The following is a 22,148-nucleotide window of genomic DNA, read 5'->3' as shown; positions in this document are numbered from 1 at the left end:
GGAAATAACAATCGTTTTTTCTATTGTCTCACAAATTCCTCCATTTTTTTGCTCAAGCTAGCTCTGGTTATTAACTTGAGGAAATATATATATATATATATTTTTTTTTTTAAATCACAGCATTTTATTATTTCAATGTTTACTATAATTCCTCTTGTCATACAGTCAAAATGTATATAGCCCATGTGCTTTACAGAGAGTGAATGCTCAAGTTAAACCATCCAGCAAGAGCGATGGGATTAATAACAACACTTGTGCCTTATGTTAAAATGTCAACAAGACATTGTGTCTAGCCTTTTAAAACTTGTTTTTAATTCAAATAAACTGTTCATAACACAGGGAAATTTTTTCCTTTAATAATGCCATTCTCTACATACGTGAACCAAGGCTTCAGAAAAGCATTCTGTCAAAAACTTTCTCAATTTTTTTTTAAGATTTTACTTGTTTATTTGAGAGAAAGGGTGGGGAGGGACAGAAGGAGAGGGAGAAGCAGACTGCCTGCTGAACAGAGAGCCTTACATGGGGCTTGATCCCAAAACTCTGGTATCATAACCTGAGCTGAAGGCAGGTGTTTAACAGACTTGAACCATCCAGGCATGCCCTCTCCATGTGTTTTATTTAGTTTTTAAATCAAAGAAAATAATTAATTATTTTCCCTAAATTTTAGCTATTTGATAGGATTTCTTGGGAGATACTGTGATATAGGGTATTACAACAAATTTAAAGAAAAACAAGGTTGTATAGTTAAACATCTGTCTTGTGTTTAAGTTCTTATGGATAAAGCATCAAACAAATAGAAGGTTGTGTTAGTAGGGTATGTAAAAGCTGAGTACCAACCAAAATAAAAAAAAAAGGCAACATAAATTGTATTCATTGATATTAATGTTGGTAATAGGAGTAATAGTTGAAGTGGCTTTTGAAGTACTGGTAGTAGTATAGCTGATATTTAATGAGCCCCTAATTTTGTGCCTGGAACTCTGCCATACCATTTTTGCTTTTCTTATTAATCTTCATAGCAACTATGACAATTGTTATTATCATTTTACAGATGAGAAAATTAAAACTTAGTGATATTAATAATAATTTTAGGGACACATGGGTCAGAAAGTCCATTGAGCGCCTGACTTTTGTTTTTGGCCTATGTCCTAATCTCATGGTTGTGGGATCGAGTCCTGCATCAGGCTTCATACTCAGGGCAGAGTCTGTTTGGGATTCTCTCCTTCCTGCTCCCTATGCCCCTCCCTCCAATTGTGCTCACTCTTTCTCTCTCTAAAATAAATAAATAAAATCTTGGGGGCACCTGGGAAGCTCAGTGGGTTAAAGCCTCCGCCTTCGGTTCAGGTCATGGTCTCAGGGTCCTGGGATTGAGCCCCGCATCAGGCTCTCTGCTCAGCGGGGAGCTTGCCTCCCTCTCTCTTTCCGCCTGCCTCTCTGCCTACCTGTGATCTCTCTCTGTCAAATAAATAAATAAAATCTTAAAAGAAAAAAATAAATAAATAAAATATTTTTGAAAAAGAAAAAAAATTTTTAAAAGGTCTGTGAGATTCAATTCAGTATTCTAAGTTTATGTTTTGAGAAGATGAATTTTGGTATGTGAGACCCATACTTTAAATATGAAACATACCAATTACAGTTTTTCTTTTGAGGCTTTTTTTTCCAGCCACTTTCATCTACCTTGCAGCAGGCCTTTTCCTTATTAATAAAGAGCATGAATAGTCATTATAGTATCTTCCAACCAAAATATTAAACCCAAAATATTTTGCCGGAATGCCAAACTAAACTTTATTGTCAGGGGAACACAAGTATCTATACCTTTTACTGTTCTTACTCCAATTTTCTATAAAATTTTCGTTCTTTCTGATGTTAATTTTCTCTTCAGGGTATGACATCCTCTGATATTTGAAAATGAATGACAGGTTTTTCCAAGTTTAGAGTGACTAGGTTGTTAAGATTATAAATGTGTCCTCTCAGACACTTGAACATTGTTCACAAATTGGATTTTTGAAGTGTTAGCAATGTTCTTTTTGAGGGATTAATCTCTCCTTCAATAGAGATGGGGAGGAGGAGGAGCAACCTAAATGCCACATTCCACTGACTTTATCACACTCAGTTTTAATGCTCAAGACCCCAACTTCTCTCTTGCACTATTTTTCATCTTTTTATCTCATATTTCTGCTTTGTCAGCCAGATTACATGTTTTTAGTGCATCTTGAGAATTTTGTCTATGGATCCTAATAGTGTTTTCATCCTCATTTTCATGTCAGTCTGTATTATTTCAAGGCAAGTGAGTCAGTGAAAACATTTTATTTCACTTATTTTTACCTTGTAAAATTCAGAGGAATAAATGGAACAGACAGATGAAAGTTTGCAGGCATCTTCAGCAAAGATAGGTCCGCCCCTTCCTCTTCAAGGAAAAGTTCACCTTTGCCATGGGGACAACACTACTCTGGAGATTCTCATCTTAGGAAGGAAGTCTAAAAGTACACTTTTGTTCTTTCTTTACTGCTAGATAGTGACTAGAATGTGTAGGAAAGTTTTTTTTGAAAATCCAGTCGATATAACCCTTTCTCTCATCTGAGGGCATTAACCATGGAGTGTACAAACTTGTCAGTGATACTGAATCTTGCAAGTAATTGACACAGTACTTCACAATCCACTGACATCTGAGAGTCCTTTTCAAGCAGACCATCCCACTACAACTACTTTTTTCTTTGTTCTTAAGGACATTCGCAAACTACTTAGTTAATTGTGTTGCTGTATATAAAAGACTAACTCAAATTTTCAGAAACAGGGAGCACGAGTATTACATACTCCAGGAACATAGAAATCATGAAGGGCCCAAGTTTTATAAGACTATCTTTTCAATTATTATAAATATTGAGTTATTATTTAGTTAAATAAGTATAAAATTTCTAAGATAGTTTTTAATAGGACAGGAGAAATGAGAGATATGTACTAAGAATATGGATGCACATGTATGAGAGAAATAGAATTGTCACTAATTACTTTGAGGAATTCTTTTCCTCCTTATAAAACAAAATTTTATTACATAACAGATTCTTAACAGAAAGAAATCAAAGTTTAGTATTATTTGGTCATGTTTTAAGAGTGAATATATATATATATATAAATACACAAAATTCTAGAATATTTTCCAATCTGAACTATTTTTAAACAAGTTTATAATTAATTTAAAAATCAAAATTTAGGGGCACGTGGGTGGTTTTGTCCATTAACCGGACTGAGCCTTTGGCTCAGGTCACGATTCAGGGTCAAAGGATCCAGCCCTGCATTGGGCTCCCTGCTCAGCTGGAAGCCTGCGTCTCCTTCTCCCTCTCCCCCATGCTGTGTTCCCTCTCGCTCTCTGTCTCTCTCTCTCTCGGTCAAATAAATAAATACAATGTTTAAAAATAAATAAATAAATAAATAGAAAGAAAAATAAATGTTTAGGGGCACCTAGGTTGTTGAGCCAGTTAAGTGCTTGACTCTTGATTTCAGCTCAGGTCATGATCCCGGGGTCCTGAGATCAAGGCCCAGACTGGGCTCTGCACTCAGTGCAGAGTCTGCTTGAGATTCTCTCTCTTCCTCTCTGTCTACTCTTTCCCCTGGTTGTGCTCTCTCTCTCTCTCTCTAAAATAAATAAAAATAAATCTTAAAAAAAATCAAAGTTTAGATAATTATGGTGAACTTTGTGGTTAGACAAATTGGTTAAGGTTTTGGCATGCAGATTTTTCCTCTTAATATAATCCAACATGTACATTCTTTGGAGTTTATATACGTTTGGTGCTAGAATGTTTATTTGTCATTAAAGAGGTTATATCTCTATATCAGAAAAAAACTAGGAAAAAAAATCATGTGTAATCACCATAAGAATATTTTGTTTTATTCACTTTCACTCATATATGTATACTTCTGCTTACAAACACATATGAAACTGTCTAGTAAAAATTACAAATATAATTTTATATTCTTATTTCTTATATACCTCATTTCACTTAACATTACATTTGTATGCATTTTTTCAAGTCGCTGAAAAGTATTTTAAAACATAATCTTGAGTTACTCTTATTTTATGGATACCAAAGAATTATTTAACTATTACTTAACGATTGCTCATTTATTGTTTTATTATTTTACATTTGTAAATACCCTGCAGTAAACCTTCTCATACATATATATCTTATTGGTGATTACTGCTTTAAAGTAGGTTTCTTGATGGAGAATTGAGAGCATAAGATGTATTCATATTTTAGACTTTAATTGCACATTTTAACATTTTTTCCAGGGAGTTTGTAGTAATCTAAACTCTTACCAGAAGTGTACCTTTCAGTATTATTTTTTAAATCACCAAATGTTTGGTTTCTTTTAGGGATAATATTGTATTATGCTTATGTTTTCTACAAAGCTCAACAAATCTTTAGTGAATCCAGGCATGGTATAAATGATATTAGAAGGTACATACCTTTAATTCAGTCTGTTTTTTTTTTTTTATTCCTTGAATTTGTTCAACATTTCCTTGAATTCTTGCTCATTCTTTTTTTCATTGTAACATATTCATTATTATCACCCTCAGATTACTGTTTGTTATTCATTAAGAGTTTTTAGAATCATTTTCCCAATAGTCACACATGAAACACACTCAGATACATATACATGCATATACATATGCACTTGGTTTTTAATATCTTTGACTTAGTAACAATTTATACTTCTATTATATTAGGCTTCAGTTGTTTCCCTAAGAAACCTGTTATTTATCAACTGTTTGTCTAACACTGGTTCTTTGCTTTTATCTCATTTATGTCCTCCCTTATATATATACACCACATCATGAAAACTCAACTATGTTGTTACTTCATGAAAGTCTTCTTTTTTATCATATGATGTACTTTTCTAAGAAAAAAAAATATTAGGTGCTCCTAGAGGGTATGGAAGCTGAGTTGACATTTCTAGATTCAGTTGTTTCTTCTCACATTTATAAAGCATATCCTCTAGAAATATTTTACAGGAAAGCTGTTAAGTAAGAGTCAATTCAAAACCTGATCTGATGAGCCTGAGAAAGATGACACTTTGAATAAAGGAAATTTAATTTATTTTAATACTTACTAATGTAATACTTTAATACTCATTTATTTTGATACTTATCTTTGGAGGTATTGCTATTGCTAGTAACCCCATTTTATGAAGAGGAAACTGACTTACAGAGAGGTTAAGTAACTAGTTCAAAGGTAACATAGTAGCTAAGTAATGGAGCAGAATTATAAGGTAGTTGGTTCCAGAGTTGGCCCTTAGCAATTGCAAGATGCTCCCTTTCTTTCTTTTTTTTTTTTTTAAGATTTTATTTATTTATTTGACAGAGAGAGATCACAAGTAGGCAGAGAGGCAGGCAGAGAGAGAGGAAGGGAAGCAGGCTCCCCGCTGAGCAGCGAGCCCGACGCGGGACTCAATCCTAGGACCCTGGGATCATGACCTGAGCCGAAGGCAGCGGCTCAACCCACTGAGCCACCCAGGCGCCCCAAGATGCTCCCTTTCAAGAATAATGGAGACCCTTATGAATACAGCTTCTATAAACATTCTTCTACATATTTTTGGTGAAGCTAAGGAGGCATTATATTACTCTAAGAGTAAAATTGTGGGTTATGTGGAGTATTCATATGTTCAGCTTTAAGAGACATTGCTACACAGTTTCACAACATAGTAATGTTATTTTTCACTCCCACCAACAATGCTTGGGTCTGATTTCCCACGTCTCCCTGATATTTGCTATTTTTTAAAAAACATTTTTAAAAATTTATTTGTCAGAGAAAGAGAGAGAGAGCAGAGAAACAGGGGGAGCAGCAGGCAGAAGGAGAAGCTGCAGGATTCCATCCTGGGACCCTGGAATCATGACCTGAGCCAAAGGCAGACACTTAGCTAACTGAGCCACCCAGCGTGTGTGTGTGTGTGCGTGTGTGCGTGTGTGCATGTGTGTGTGTGTGTATGTGTGTGTTAGAGACAGCCAGCCAGCCGGCCAGCCAGCCAGAGATAGAGAATGAGAGAGAAACGCAGAGACAAAAAGATCAATATACAATGTTATCCCCTGAAAAGTTTAAAATGCTTAATTCTAGGTTATATTGGGGTAGGCATAAAATATGTGGGCCTGCATGTGTATACTTTGTCTATTTTTTTTTTTTTTTAAATAGGAGATGAGAAAATTACATTTACTAATTTGAGGAATGTTGGCATGGAGGAAGGATTAATACAAAATTCTGGATTGGAGAAAAACAGAAAGAAGATATAAACAGTTAATCTTCAGAAAGTGTAAGTGTCTCTATTTCAGAATTATCCTCATTTAGAAGTTTCTGAAAATATAACTTGTTTATGCATTATTCATGCATTTGTCTGTGCACACACACACACACACACACACACACACACACACACACACACAAATTTCCAGTATATTGAAAGAGAAGTAGGGAGGGACTTAACCCTTGTTTAACAAAGCACAAACTCCTATTTCTACAAGGTTATCTCACTTCTGACAGATCATGCTTCTGAGTGTTTGATGTTTAGTCTCTAAAATTGGCTCAAACCTGTTGTTAAATTAAGATATGAATTCCAATTGTAACAGCACTGTCTTTTCTTTAGAAGCAGGACTTGTTAAGATCCCAAAATCTTGTTCTCCTAAAAAAGAATAGTTAAGTTTTAATTTTGATCTCAAGAACCTAGGGAATCTAATTGTTTATTGGTCAAGTTGGAAAAAGTTGGAAAAATGATATAATTATTATGTTGATAAGGCCATCGGTTACTATTGTAGGAAATAAAATGGTGGGGAGGGGGGCTCATCTTTCTTTAAAAAGTTTTAACTACAAAGATTTCATACATGTGACATAAAATAATTGTACTTATTATGATTGATAATAATGATACATTTTGACATTTATATTTTATAATGCTTTGTAGGATATGGTATTCTTTTTTAAAGGTCTTATGAGAAAGGCATGGAGGATTTTTTTTCACCTTTTAAAAAGATGATAAAATGATATATAGAGTTCAGTGGTTTGTACAAGGACATGTAGTTGTAAATATGATAAATGAAGCCCAATTCCAAGTCACCTGTGTGGTATAGGCAGTATTCTCTAAAATTGTTGTATACATTAGAACCACCTAGAGAGCTGGTTAAAACCAATTTCTGAGTGTCATGCCTACAGACTGTGATTCAATACAGCTAAGATGAGGCCAAGGTGGCTATTTCCAACAAGCTTCCAGGTGGTACAGAAGCTGCTGCTCCGTGGACAACACTGAGCAGTGGGTTCTGTCAGATCTCACTTTCAATCTTGGCTTACCAAATTATAATTGTCTTTTATTTTAAGTCATTTAAGCTTTTTGTTTTTTTTAAGATTTTATTTATTTACATGACAGAGAGAGAGACTCAATGTGAGAGGGAACACAGCAGGGGGTGGGAGAGGGAGAAGCAGGCTTCCCACTGAGCAGGGAGCCCAATGTAGCCCTGGATCCCAGGACCCTGGGGTCATGACCTGAGCGGAACGGGGACGCTTAACAACTGAGCCACCCAGGCGTCCCCCATTTAAGCTTTTTAAGACACATTCTTCTCACCTTTACATTAAGAAAAATCATATCTAGCTTTGTTGTGAGAACTAACTGGAAAAATATGTTGAAAATATCTTGTCTGTCACAAGTGCTCATACTACTAATTCCATTTCACTCTCTCTGGAACCATCCTGGGGGCTTTATTGATTCCTCTAGTTGCTTTCTCCTCAAGATTGCCACTCTATTCCTATTCTGATGGAGTCAAGCAACCCTTAATGCTTCATTCTGACATCTTCCCGAGAAGGTATTGAACTGAAAATTCAGCAGTTGAGAGAATTATTTATTATTAGAAGTGTTAAGTTCTTTTTATGACACCAGCTCCTTCCTAAGTTTGTGATACATTCATCATTTTAATGTTTCCTTCAAAGTTTTATCATAAAAACGACTCATTAATTCAGACCATTTTAAAAAACTGAATTTGAGAATTTGAGAAAAAGCAAGGCTGAAATTGAACCTCTCATTATCTGTGGAAACAGATTTTTTTAGTGAATACACTGACATAGGAGTACAAAATTATTTCAAGGATTTTATGTAATTTAATAGACAGAGTGAACCAATCTAAAGAGCTTTAATATGGTTGTTTTAATTCAACAAATTTTATATGTGCTGTTTTATCATATTACAGCTAAGAACATAGATTTTCAAATAATTGCAAAAAGTTTTAGTAAGATACATGCCATCTGTTCAATCACCAAAAAAAATCATGAAAATACTTTCATATAACTATGCTTTTAAGTATAGTATTTTAGATTTTATTTTTACAGCATATTTTAAATCAATTTAATTGTGATGTATATGAAGAAAATGTGTGGTAATACAGGACCATATTTGTAAATTAATACATATCAAGTACTTCTTCAAAAAGGTGAGGTTGGAGATCTTACATATCATTTTTTTTTTAATTTGGCAAAAAGAGGAAGTTGTCTTTGAAAATACTTCTTTAAATGACAATTGCTACAATTTCCATAGCTAAGAATTAAAAAATAAATGGATAGCATAATGAAGACATTTTGGATTCCACATGCTGCAGGCCCAAATAATATTTTCCAAATTGTTCCAACACATAGAACATGTAAACAGAACACTTCAACTAGTATTTAATATGGGTTGCATTTTAGTGACACTTTATTGATCTCTGTTAATAAATGTACTGGAGTATTAGAATGTGGGACATAACTGGATAGTTTTTTAAAAATCCTATCACTGAAGGAATAACTTCCTGAAATAATCCTTCTCATTTGCATTGTCCTTATATAGTCAGAGGTTTGTGACCTTGGTTTACCCATGTCTTGAATTTACAATTCATACTTTTATTTCCTATCTCAGACAGTCTCAAATATGCCCTAGATGATACTAAAACTACCCAGTGTTTTAATTTCTGTACTCAGACTCAAGAGGTTCCCTCAAATTTGTGTTAGCTTCCTTGAGTGCCTCCCAGTGTGTTCAGGACAAGAAATATCTTTTTGTTATGCCCCTCCCAAAAAGATAGGGTGTTGGATGTCCTGAATTTAAGACTGTGAACATTTCTTGATGATAGTGGAACACATAGAAATTCTGCAGACCTAATGGCATTGAACCCTTCTTCATTAAATATTTATTTTTGAAATGAAAACAGCACATAGAAATCACCTCAGATAAAGACAGCATTATAATAAGGAGATTGTTGTGTTAAGGAAATTAAATACAAACAGAAACAAAAAAGAAAGATCCCGATTTTTCAAATGATTTCATGCAGTCTTTGTTTGGACCTGGGAGATCTTCATAGCACCATTGTAAAATGCTGATCTCAGAGCCTGGGATTCTGTGAAGTTCATTTCCTGTTTTTTGTTGTTGTTCATTGCCTGGTTTCTTAATGTATTTACAACCTTGGCTGTTTCCTGGAATTCTTTATTCATGTGACTGCCTTTTTAGTATTGCAGCCCCCTTGGATGCAAAATTCACCCCCATGCCATGCTACCAAAAATATTTCAATCAAACAAACACTTATGAGTTTTGCGATATTCATTGAAAATTTAGGGTTCATTGAGAGAAGTCACATTGTAAATAGCTTAACAAATTAGGCAGAATGAGATTTCTATGCTTGTGACAAAAATAACCATAGATACATTTTTTAAAGCTAGATATTAGACTCAATTCCAAATGTATGCACTTCTGTGAAGAAACACTATGAAATTAAAAAGTCTTCCATGTTAAGTTCTAGAAACATAGGATGGATATTGTTGCATTCTTAGGAAGAAACAATTAAAAACGCAGAAATCACAAATGATTTTCCCTAGAAGTAGGGAGGAAAAGGTGTTTAATGATGTTGTGGTGGTTTTGCATTAAAATCTGTCAATGTAGTTAGGCTGAACTCATTTCCCAGAATTCTCTTTCAGCTTATGGTGAGATATGAGAGCTTCCTGTGTGAGTTTATAGGGCAAAAGGAAAGCTCCAGATATGTATCTTCTCTGCGTAAACCTTGAACCAAGAATTTGGAATGAAGAATGGTTGCTGAATGACATACTTCCTTGTTTGCTGGGAGTGAGGGGATTTCTGGGATATGAGGTATTCACTGCCATCCTTAGGACAGTTCTTTGCAAACTGGGATGATCAATCAATCTACCTTAAAGAAATAAGATTTTAAAGATGGATTTTCGTAATTGTTTTGGGTTTTCTGAAACTGATTCTCTGATCTTGTTAGCTTTAAAGTCATTAATGTTTTTGTTTCCTGGGGTGAAGGAGGCCCTGGATATTCCATGGCATGCATGGCAAGTGGTTACTCAAATGATCACCTATAGACAACTATAATCAATTGCCTATAAAAAACAAGGCAACAAAGTGTTCATTATCATAAACACACATGGATAAAGAAAAACAGAATAACGGGATTGATTGGTTGCTTCTAACTGCACTGGAGAATTTAGGGAAATAATGTGGTAAGCTGAAGATTAAATGCTCAGCTCAAGGAACATGAACAGGTTTATGAGTGCCATGAAAGAAACCTTAACTCTCATATCTGCAGGGCCAAGATTTCTGAAAACCATGCTCAATGTCTAATCATGGAGCTGGCTAAATCATAGTGCAAAATGAATTCCCACTGTCTTAGGGTTTCTTTATGTAAAGCTGGAGTAATGATTGGGAAGGAACTTAATCATAAAATTTGGGATAGGAAAATACAGAGTCTAGTGAGCCTTGAAACCTGTATCTTCTACAGAGTGAACTTTGCCTAAAAGACTAGTCTGCCCTTTGCTGAAGAAACTATAATTTGTTTCTGTGTGGCATTTGCCTTGCAAAACACTGCTGATTCCTCTTTAGGGCCTTTCTCTACCACCCTATCTTTGTGCCTAGATCCATAATCGTATTCAAGTCCCATCAGGCCCCAAAGAATCTGAGGTACAAACTGTGATCCATGAAGAAGGGTGATGCACACCAAAATAATCACACAGATTTGCCAATATGTATTAACCGGAGCCTTTGGAATGTGTGTGGGAATGGAAGATTTTGATTGAAGGAATGCGAAATGGGACTCCAGCTTCAGGGCTTTACTTTAAGGGGCAAATAATGGCTCTAATAGTTTGCCTGATTGGTTGACTGAAATGAGCATCCAAAGACGTCCTACTCTAGTGAAGTCAAGATGCCAGAGCTTCTTTGGTATTCTATAGCTCAAGGTACCCAAAAAGGGGTTCAGAATGCTAGAGGGCTGGAGATTTGTCAATCCACCCCCATGAAAATCTGGAGGACATGCCTTTTGCCAGAACTGTAAGAACAAATTTGTGAGAGAAGCCTCAGCATCCTTGAAGAGCTCTGTAGCCACTCATCTCTATGTATCAGAAATTATAGTGAGAAATGCTACCATAGAACTGGGATCCCTAAATGCAATAGGGATAATAGGATTCCAGGTTACAGGGTCTAAGTGACACAGACACTTAATTGCCAAAGACAAGATACTCACTCATAGTTGTACTACACAGTGGGAGTAAAAGCAGTAATCAGAATATTCTGACTTGCAGACAGATTTGCATTGGCTAGTCGATCTATGATGCCCCTAGAGTGAAAAATATGAGTAGAAAACCAAAGTGCTGGGGCACATGAGTGGCTCAGTTGGTTAAATATCTGAGTATGGCTCAGGTCCTGGGATCAAGCTCCGTGTCAGTGTCCCTGCTCACTGGGGAATCTGCTTGTTCCTCTCCCTTCTCTTCTGCCCCTCCCCCTGTTTGTGCTCTCTCTGTCTCTCTCAAATAAATAAATAAAATCTTTTAAAAAAAGAAAACTAAAGTTTGACTTGATCTGTATAAATAGGAAAGCTCTAGGTCTAGTGAAGAAAAGTCTGACTTGAATAAACAAAAGAATCATTCCCTCTTACTCAATTCACTTCTCATACTTGAACCATTTCACAGAACTAGAGAATCTTTTTTTTTTTTTTTGAGCCTCTTGAATAAATGGAATGCCAAGACATCTTGAGGAAATCCTCTTATACTGCCAACATTTTGTACTATTAATTTTTCTCCCTGCCTTCCCTAAAGACAACTGCAGACATTTTCCAGGATAACGGAATTAAGGAAGGAAGCACACTCTCATTTTTGGGATTGGGAAAAGAAATGAAACTAAATCCTTGAGTACCAAATACCAATGTAGTCCTCTGGTCAGCGAAGAGGCTAACAGTCAGGTCCTCCAGGGAGTTTAGCTCTAGTCAATCCTACAATGTACCCAGTAGGTCTGTGAACCCATTCTGTGGTTATTTCTCCAGTTCCAGACATATAATTGAAACACATACAGTTAATACCTGGTAGAATCTCTTCATGGCTTCCCTAGCCTGTGAAGTGAAAGATGAAAATGATAGAAAATGACACATAGAAGCCACTGAAACAGCCTCTACATTTGAATGTAATATGAATGTAATAAACAAAAATGAAAATAAAACCTCTACATATGAATGTAATAAACCAAAATGAAAACTAAGCTTCACTTCTGGAGGGATTGCAAACAATGGTGATACCATCAAGGACTTGGAAATGGCAGGGGTGTAATTACTACTATTAAAGAGAAATAAAGCTGGAGAGTGGTTAAAGGTGGTGAAGCCAGGTTTTATTTGGTGGTAACTTCTACAGTAGGAAAGAGAATGCAGTATAGACAGACCTCAACTTCACAGAAACACAAGGCAGGAAAATTTTAAATGCTGGGATGTGCTAAAGGAAAGACACTGAACGACATAAAGGGAGGATTTGATCTGCAAGAGTAGGTCATCTGCGTAGGCTGATTGTCACTTATCCAGATATGAAATACCCTCTTGTATTCTTGACAGGCAGAGGGTAGTTGTGCAAGTTGGAACAAGTTGGCCATAGAATTTAGGTCCTTCCACTCCCATAGGAACTAGCAGGCAAGAGTGGAAGTTATGTCCCTGAATATTTGCATTTCAAAGAGAGAACTCTCAGATCCTTGAGTTGAGAGTTCTGGGTGGTTGAAGAGTAACATCTTAAAGGGCAGAGAAAGGATTTATAATTGCAAGTCCTCCAAAGCAACTGTTCTAAGAGGCTATCATCATTCTCCTGGCAGCATTCAACTTTCTTAGGCAGGAACTTTAAAACCCCATCCTAGGGACACAGCCTGAAGCTGCTAGAAGTACTCTAGACTCTGGTCAAGTCTCGGTGGAGGGGTTTGGACAGAGTCATTGTGTGTTGAGAGTTTTTATAGTTAATACTACTGCATTCCCCTTCAACTTACCAATTTGGACTTTGCAGAAGATAAATGAATCTTGGAAAATGATAGCAGATTTTATGAACTTAATCAGGTAGTAACTCCCATTGTAGCTGCTGTACCAGATTAGATTTTGATGCAGGACCAAATAAATACATTCCCTGGCACCTAATATGTAGTTATTGATTTGGCAAGTTCTTTTTTTCTCTACATATTGTATCAGGTTTCTATTGCTGCTGTAACAAATTACCATTAATTTAGTAGCTTAAGCCAACACACATTTATTCTTTCATACTTCTGGAGTTCAGATGTCTTAAAATCAATTTCCATGGACTAAAGTCAAAGTGTTGGCGGGGTTTGTTCCTTCTGGAAATTCTAAGGGATAAATCTCTTTCCATACCTTTTCAGCTTCTAATGGTTGCCTGTATTCCCTTCCTTGTGGCCCCTTCCTTCACTCAGAGTGGGCCACTCCAATTTCTGCTCCCATCATCATACTTGCTTCTCCTCTAACCCTGACACCCACTCAAGACCCTTTTGATTATTTGGACCCACAGAAATAAACCAAGGTAATGCCACCATCTCAAGATCCTTAATTTAGTTACATTTGCAAAGTCCCTTTTGCCACATGAATTAACATTCACAACTTCTGAGAGTAGAACATGAACATAGTTGCTTCCATTGCCACATCCCCTTCTCTAACTTTGACCTTCCTGATTCCAAGAAGGACTCCTGTGATTATATCAGGCTCACCTGAATAATCTCCCCCTCTCAAGATCTTTACCTTAATCACATTCATAATCTCTCTCTCTCTTTCTTTTCATGTAAAGTAATATATTCACAAATTTCTGAGATCAGGATGTGGACATTTTGGGGAGGTCATTATTCTGCCTATCAAAAGCCTTATGTCATAATTTGATCCACAATGAACTTGATTGCCTTTCAATCCATAGGACATCACATTGCTCTATTATATTGACCATATTATGCTGATTGAACCCACTGAGCAGGAGCAGCAATTCCTTTACAACTTTTTTGCTCCTGAAAACATATGACTCAGCATATCCCTTAGGGTTTGAATTGTCAGTGGTAGGTAGAGTTGCTCTTTGGAGGCTTTAGTTGTCCTCTACAGATGGGTCAGTAGAGTCCCTTATGGTTTTGGAGCAAATTATTCTTGGACCTTCAGACATAATCAAGACAATTCCATATTTCCAATTAAACTTCAGAATTCCTAATTTCAGATTCATTTGTACTTTTTTTTTGGTCCTTTTTGAACAGAAATGTACACAAGGATTATTATGTGCCTTTTCTACCATTGTATGTTGAGTGTGTGGGGATGGACATCTTTTCCCTTTAGTTTCACCGGTCTATAGAATGAATGTATCTGTATTGAGGAGCCATAATTAAGGAATTAAACCCAGTGTCTCTTCCATGCCTGAATGTGATTTAGATAAGACTCTAGATTTTGAGTAAATTCTGTAATGAGACTTTTTGGGGCCTTTTGAAAGGAATATATGTATTTTGCATATCAAAGGGCATGAATAATTAGAACTAGAGGTTGGACTATGGAAGGCAGCCTTTAAGATTGTCCCCGATGGTCCCTGCCCCCTTGACATTATCATCATCTAACATTCTCTGCCGGAGTGTAGATTTGATTTAATGATGTTCTTCTGATGAGTGGAATATGGCAGAATTGATAACATGTCATTACTGAGATTAGATTATAAAACAGGTTAAAAAAAATCATGAATGTTCTTCCTACACTCACTGTTGCAGATCACTTACTTACTCTGGGAAAACCAGATACTATGTCTTGACAGCACTCAGGTAGCAAATGGAGAGGCCCACATGGTGAGGTATTGAAGTCTCTGGTTGACAGCCAGTGAAGAACTGAGGTCTCCTTACAGTAGTGCCGTTGAGCATATCAAATAAATTTTTATTGTTTTAAACTGTTAAATTTGGGACAAATTTAATGTACCAATAGATAACTTACAGTTTCTCAACAAATCAACAACTCCTTTACCCTGTTTAGATAGATACCATGGAGCAATGGAGTATAACCAATCTCAACTGTAGCAAACAAGTAAGAAAGTAATAAAAGGGAACTATAAATTCTAACATTCTGCATCATTTTGAAAAGTTAAAAACTCAATCAGTTGTTCCTTTTCATAACATTAAGACAGAAATAAATTTTTTTCTGAATAAATATATGGTTCAAATAAAACTTCATATCTTCTCTATCCATAATTTATTTGAAATGGAAAAAAAATAATTTGGTGTTGGAAAAACCAAATGTTAGAATAATAATCAAATACGAAATTATGTGTCATTCCCCTAATGTGAATAATTTTAAAAAGTGTTTTATTTTAATAATATTATTTTTGTTTACATTCCTAAATTTCTAATTCTAGATGTATTTTCCAATTCTCTATTTTATTCAGTACTTGTTTCTTTATATATAGACACTATAATTTAATTTTAATTAAACATAACTTATTACTGAATCATTAAGATGAGTTTTAAATACTTTTGTTTCCATAAACAACTATATGCATTAGTCATTGGATAATTTAACTGAAGTTAGTGACACAGAAAAATACTTTAAAATATTCAAACTAAGCAACATATAAACACACACATACACACATATACTTCATAGGATATCTGGAAAAACAGTTATTGTGTCAATCTAAAGAGATAAACTTTGTTAGAAAAAATATTTAACCCATTGCCAAGTGTTCAATATGCATTAGACACTTTAGATGTTGCTGTACAAATGAAAAAAATCAATGATTCATTCCCTCATAGAACTTAAATCATAACAATGAAAGGCAAATGGAAAATAATAATCATACATAATTCTGTATTAGATTAGAAGAGAGTAAAAACTATCGAAAAATGGAACTAGAAAGGTGGAGTTGACTGGAGTTGCAAGCTGTGACTTTAAAAAGGGTCCTTGAGTAAGTGGAAACTGAACAGACTTGAAGTGATTGCTGGAGGTAACCATTTAGAAGGAGCATTGCAGGCAGGAGAAGTGACCAGTGCAATGCTCTCTATACCTGTAGCAGGCCTGGTGTGTTCCTAAAGCTGCACGAGGCCAATATGTGGAGTGAAGTGAATGAGTAATAAGGTAAATGTGGGCCAAATTCTGTAGACCTTTGAAGGCCATGTTCAGGACTCTTTTTTTTTTTTTTTTTTTTTTTTTGTATAGACTATTGCAAGAGTTTAAACTGAGTATTTGTATTATCTGATTTATAATGTCAAAGGATTATGCTTTCTGCTATTTTGAGGATAAACTTAGAGGAGAAGCATAAACTTGAGGCAGAGAGAATTTTCAGGGGGCTCCTGCATTAATTCAGGTAAAATAATATTATCTGTAAGTGGAAGCAGAAATGAAGACATTAAGAAATGGGTAGATTCTGTGTGTATTTGAAGTAATGTCCACGGTTTCTAGCATAGAGGCCAGTGCAAGAGAAAGGGGAAAGAAAACACAGTGTAGCTTCAAGTTTCAAAAGACTGAGCAACTGTAGAATGAGTTCTTATCAACTGAGAAAGGTTTAAGCAAAGTAGTTTTAGGAGAGAAATGAGGGGTCAATTCTGGTCATGTTGCATTTGAAATGTTTTTTTAGAAATCCAAATGAAGTGGTCCCTGGGTGGCTCAGTTGGTTAAGCGTCTGCCTTTGGCTCAGGTAGTGATCTCAGGGTCCTGGGATCAAACCCATATCTTGTGCCCTGCTCAGCAGGGAGTCTGCTTCTTCCTCTCTCTCTGCCCCTCACTCCTCCAGCCTTCTCATGTTCTTTCTCTTTCTCTCTGTCTCAAATAAATAAAATCTTAAAGAAAAAAATGAATCCAAATGGAGTTGCCAATTGTCATGTTAAATTGGATATATGAGGGAGGAGTTCAGCACACAATCTAGGATAGACTTATAAATTCAGGATTAATGGCCATTTGAATATATTTTTAAATTAAAATTCAGTTAATTAACATATAATGCATTATTTGTCTCAGGGGTACAGGTCTGTGATTCATGAGTCTTATATAATACCCAGTACTCATTACAACACATATCCTCCCCAATGTCCATCACCCTGTTTCTGCATCCCTCCAGTCCCCTCTCCTCCAGTAACCCTCAGTTTGTTTCCTATGATTAAGAGTCTTTTATGGTTAATCTCCCCTCTCTGGTTCTTGTTTCATTTTTTCCTCTCTTCCCCTGTAATTCTCTGCCTTGTTAAATTCTACATATCAGTGAGAACATGTGATAATTGTCTTTCTCTGACTGACTTATTTCACTTATCATAATACCTTCCAGTTCCAGCCATATCATTACAAATAGAAATATTTTGTTTTTAATAGCTGCATAATATTGCATTGTACATACACACAGCATCTTCTTTATCCATTCATTTGTTGATGGGCATCTGGGCTCTTTCAATAGTTTAGCTATTGTGGACATTACTGCTATATCCACTGGGGTGCAGGTGCCCCTTTGGGTCACTACATTTGTATCTTTGAGGTAAATACCTAGTAGTACAATTGCTGGGTGGTAATATTGCTCTATTTTCAACTTTTTGAGGAAACTCCATATTGTTTTCCAGAGTGTTACACCAGCTTGCATTCCCACCAATAGTGTAGGAGGGTTCCTTTTTCCCTGAATCCTTGTCAACATTTGTTATTTCCTGACTTGTTAATTTTAGCCTTTCTGACTGGTGTAAGGGATAACTCATTGTGGTTTTGATTTGTATTTCCCTGATACCGAGTGATATTGTGCACTTTAACATGTGTCTGTAGGCCATTTGGATAAGTGTCTGTTCATGTCTTCTGCCCATTTCTTGACTGCATTTTTTATTCTTTGGGGGTTAAGTTTGGTAAATTCTTTATAGATTTTAGATACTAGCCCTTTATCAGGTATGTCATTTGCAAATATCTTCTTCTATTCTGTCAGTTGTCTTTTGGTTTTGTTGACTACTTCCTTTGCTGCACAAAAACCCTTTTAAATTGATGAAGTACCAATAGTTCATTTTGGCCCTTGTTTCCCTTGCCTTTAGAGATGTGTCTAGCAAGAAGTTGCTGCAGCCGAAGTCAAAGAGATTGCTGCTTGTGTTTTGCTCTAGGATTTTTATGGATTCCTGCCTCACATTTAGGTCTTTCATCCATTTTGAGTCTATTTTTGCGTCTGGTGTAAGCCAATGATCCAGTTTCATTCTTCTGCATGTGGCTGTCCAATTTTCCGAACACCATTTGTTGAAGAGAGAGTCTTTTTCCCATTGGATATTCTTTCCTGCTTTGTTGAAGACTAGTTGACCATATAGTTGAGGGTCCATTTCTGGGCTCTCTATTCTGTTCCAGAGATACATGTGTCTGTTTTTGTGCCAGTACCATACTGTCTTAATGATTACAACTTTGTAATCGAGCTTGAAGTCTGGAGCTGTGATACATTCAGCTTTAGTTTTCTTTTTCAATATTCCTTCGGGTATTTGGGATCTCTTCTGGTTCCATACAAAATTTAGGGTTATTTGTTCCATTTCTTTGAAAAAAATTGATGGTAATTTGATAGCGATTTCACTGAATGTGTAGATTGCCCTAGGCAGAACAGACATTTTAACAGTATTTGGTCTTCCAATTCATGAGCATGGAACATTTTTCCATTTCTTTGTGTCTTCCTCAGTTTCTTTCCTGAGTATTCTATAGTTTTCTGAGTACAGATCCTTTGCCTCTTTGGTTAGGTTTATTCCTAGGTATCTTATGGTTTTGGGTGCAATTGTAAATGGGATTGACTCCTTAAGTTCTCTTTCTTCTGTCTTGTGGTTGGTGTATAGAAATGCAAGTGATTTCCATGCATTGATTTTATATCCTGCCCCTTTGCTGAATCCTGTATGAGTTCTAGCAATTTGGGATTGGAGTCTCCTGGCTTTTCACATCAGATCAGGTCATGTACAAAGAGTGAGAGTTTGCCTTCTTTGCTGATTCGGATGCCTTTTATTTCTTTTTGTTGTCTGACTGCTGAGGTTAGGACTTCTAGTACTATGTTGAACAGCAGTGATGACAGTGGAAATCTCTGATGTGTTCCTGACCTTAGAGGAAAAGCTCTCAATTTTTCCACCATTGAGAATGATATCTGTTGTGGGTTTTTCATGGATGGCTTTTATGATATTGAGGTATGTATCCTTTATCCCTATACTAGGAAGAGTTTAAATCAAGAAAGGATGTTGTACTTTGTCAAATGCTTTTCTGCATCTATTGAGAGGATCATATGGTTCTTGTCCTTTTATTTATGTAGTGTATCACACTGATTGATTTGTGGATATTGAAACAAGGCCATTCAAATATTATTTAAAAATGTGAAACTGAATAATATCATTAAGGAAGTGAATTTAGATATAGAGAAGAGAAGATCACTTTGTAGCCTCCACCATTGAGGTAAAAGAGAAAAAGAGCCTTCAAGAATGGAAAGCAGTTAAGTAGTGAAATTGACCAGGAGGAGCTGCTGAGTTGTGACCAATGAGATGTACTCAGGGGACCAAAAAGACTAGAATATTACAGTACTTTTCAAATAATCATTGCCATTATTTCTCTCAGCTTATGTCATTTTAAAGTTTTTTTTAAAATGCTGGGTACATTCTCAAAATTACTGGGTGATTCTGAAACCATTTCTTCCATTACTGAGAAGGAAATGCTGCTCTTAGAAGTGTAAAAAGCTGAAATGCAATGATTATTCAATACTATTTTCACTTGAGCTGAGACATTTGATCCTAACTTTCTCTCCCCAGTGAACCCAGACTTTGGCTCCATTCTCTGAGCTGATTACTGAGGCCCAGCGAATGACTCTAATGAGTTATAGTAGCAACTCCCTGGTGATTATTGATTTCATCTGGCTCACTGAACAGAAATAAGTACTTTCTAATTTGTTGTGACATTGAATAGATGTGTTTATTTATTAAAGGATGTTGTAATTGCAGCATGCCACCTTGTCAGAAGAAAGAGCAACTATCCTTTTTTGGGACAGAGAGAATATCAAGCAAACATGGGCAAATTAGAGTTTGCTACAAGAGCCCAGCCAAAGGCCATCTATGTAGTTTTGAAATATGACAGAGGCAAGAAAAAGAAACTAAAATTAGATTCAAGTACCTCTGAGTTTCTTCTCAACTCTGCCACACATGAGCTTTGAATTTTGGCAAATTACCCAATGTCCTATTATGAGGGTTTTCATCAGAAAGATGTAGATGACAAAAAGCCTCAAGGATCATAGTATACATCCACTGAAAATAAATGAATGACTCTGAAAGGTTTAAGGTGATATGTAAATATAAAATATTATCAACATTATTAGTAACTAGTTTTCCATTGTCCTTAATCCAACTGAAGTTAAAACCAGAACAATTGCTATTACTCTTGGAATTTCTGCCTTAATTGAATATTTGAGCTTTCTTGAGTTTTAAATTTAATACATTGTTGGGGCACCTGGGTGGCTCAGTGGGTTAAGCCTCTGCTTTTGGCCCAGGTCATGATCTCAGGGTCCTGGGATCAAGCCCCGCATTGGGCTTTCTGCTTAGCAGGGAGCCTGCTTTCCCCTTTCTCTCTGCTTGCCTCTCTGCCTACTTGTGATCTCTTTCCGTCTGTCAAATAAATAAATAAAATCTCAAAAAAAATTTAATACATTGTTGAAGATCACCACAATAGCATCAAACTCAATGCATTTGTAGGGAAATAGGTCAAAATATAAAAATTATGTAAAACTTCCACTTGCAAAGACCTTGTTGATGGATTACTACAATAGAGTTAAAGACAAAATTATCTTCCAGAAAATATAGACGTTGTTATCAAACAAGAAATAAAGTGGGGCGCCTGGGTGGCTCAGTGGGTTAAGCTGCTGCCTTCGGCTCAGGTCATGATCTCAGAGTCCTGGGATCAAGCCCCGCATTGGGCTCTCTGCTTGGCAGGGAACCTGCTTCTCCCACTCTCTCTCTCTCTCTGCCTGCCTCTCGGTCTACTTGTGATCTCTCTCTGTCAAATGAATAAATAAAATCTTTAAAAAAAAAGAAATAAAGTGTTGATAAAAAGATATTTTGAATAAGAGGGTTTTTTCATAGATTGCGATGGATTTTTTAAATTTTTTATTTCTATATTTATTGGATTTTTAAAAAGATCTTATTTATTTATTTATTCATTTACATAGAGAGCACATATGCACAGGGGGAGCGAGAGGGAGACAGCCAATCTCAAGCAGACTCCATACTGAGTGTGGAGCCTAATGTGGGACATGGAGGCCAGCACAGGGCTTGATCTTACTATTCAGAGATTATGATTTGAGCTGAAAGAAACCAAAAATCAGATGCTTAACAAACTGAGCCACCAAGGCACCCCGTTTTGTGATGGATTTTCTAGAAAGTTAATATTCACTGTTACAATAACAAAGGTGTATAATGAAAACATGAGAAATATATACCTTCTATATCCCAACCGAACATTTCCAATTTTTTTCTCTTTAGAAAAAACAATGAAATGTTTTGTGTCTACTTATCAATCCAGGGGAGTTAGGAAAATAAAAGTCTGTATTATGTTTCCAAATATGCAGGCGTTTGTTACAGTGTGGATAATTATTTGGATGATGGACAAACAGTATATTAACCAATAAAGAGCCAATGTGAAAGCAATAATAAATCAATTCAACTTTGGCTTTCCCTCAAAATTAACTAGTTCCCCCTATAAACCAGAGTAGATTTCTCCCTGACTAGCCCCATTTTTGCACTTTACGCATTGTGTGTGTGTATGTGTGTGCATGTGTGCCTGTGTATATATATCTTTAAATAATAGTGTAATATTAGATAAATTTATTAAGTCTCATCAGGGACTTTTTTCATAATAATGTGGGTTTTTCATATAATAA

Source organism: Enhydra lutris, unplaced genomic scaffold, assembly GCF_002288905.1.
Source record: "Enhydra lutris kenyoni isolate GAN:26980312 unplaced genomic scaffold, ASM228890v2 scaffoldscaffold21, whole genome shotgun sequence".
In the NCBI taxonomy this organism is placed as follows: domain Eukaryota; kingdom Metazoa; phylum Chordata; class Mammalia; order Carnivora; family Mustelidae; genus Enhydra; species Enhydra lutris.
The sequence above is the reverse complement of the archived record's forward strand: the minus strand, read 5'-3'. Positions refer to the sequence as shown.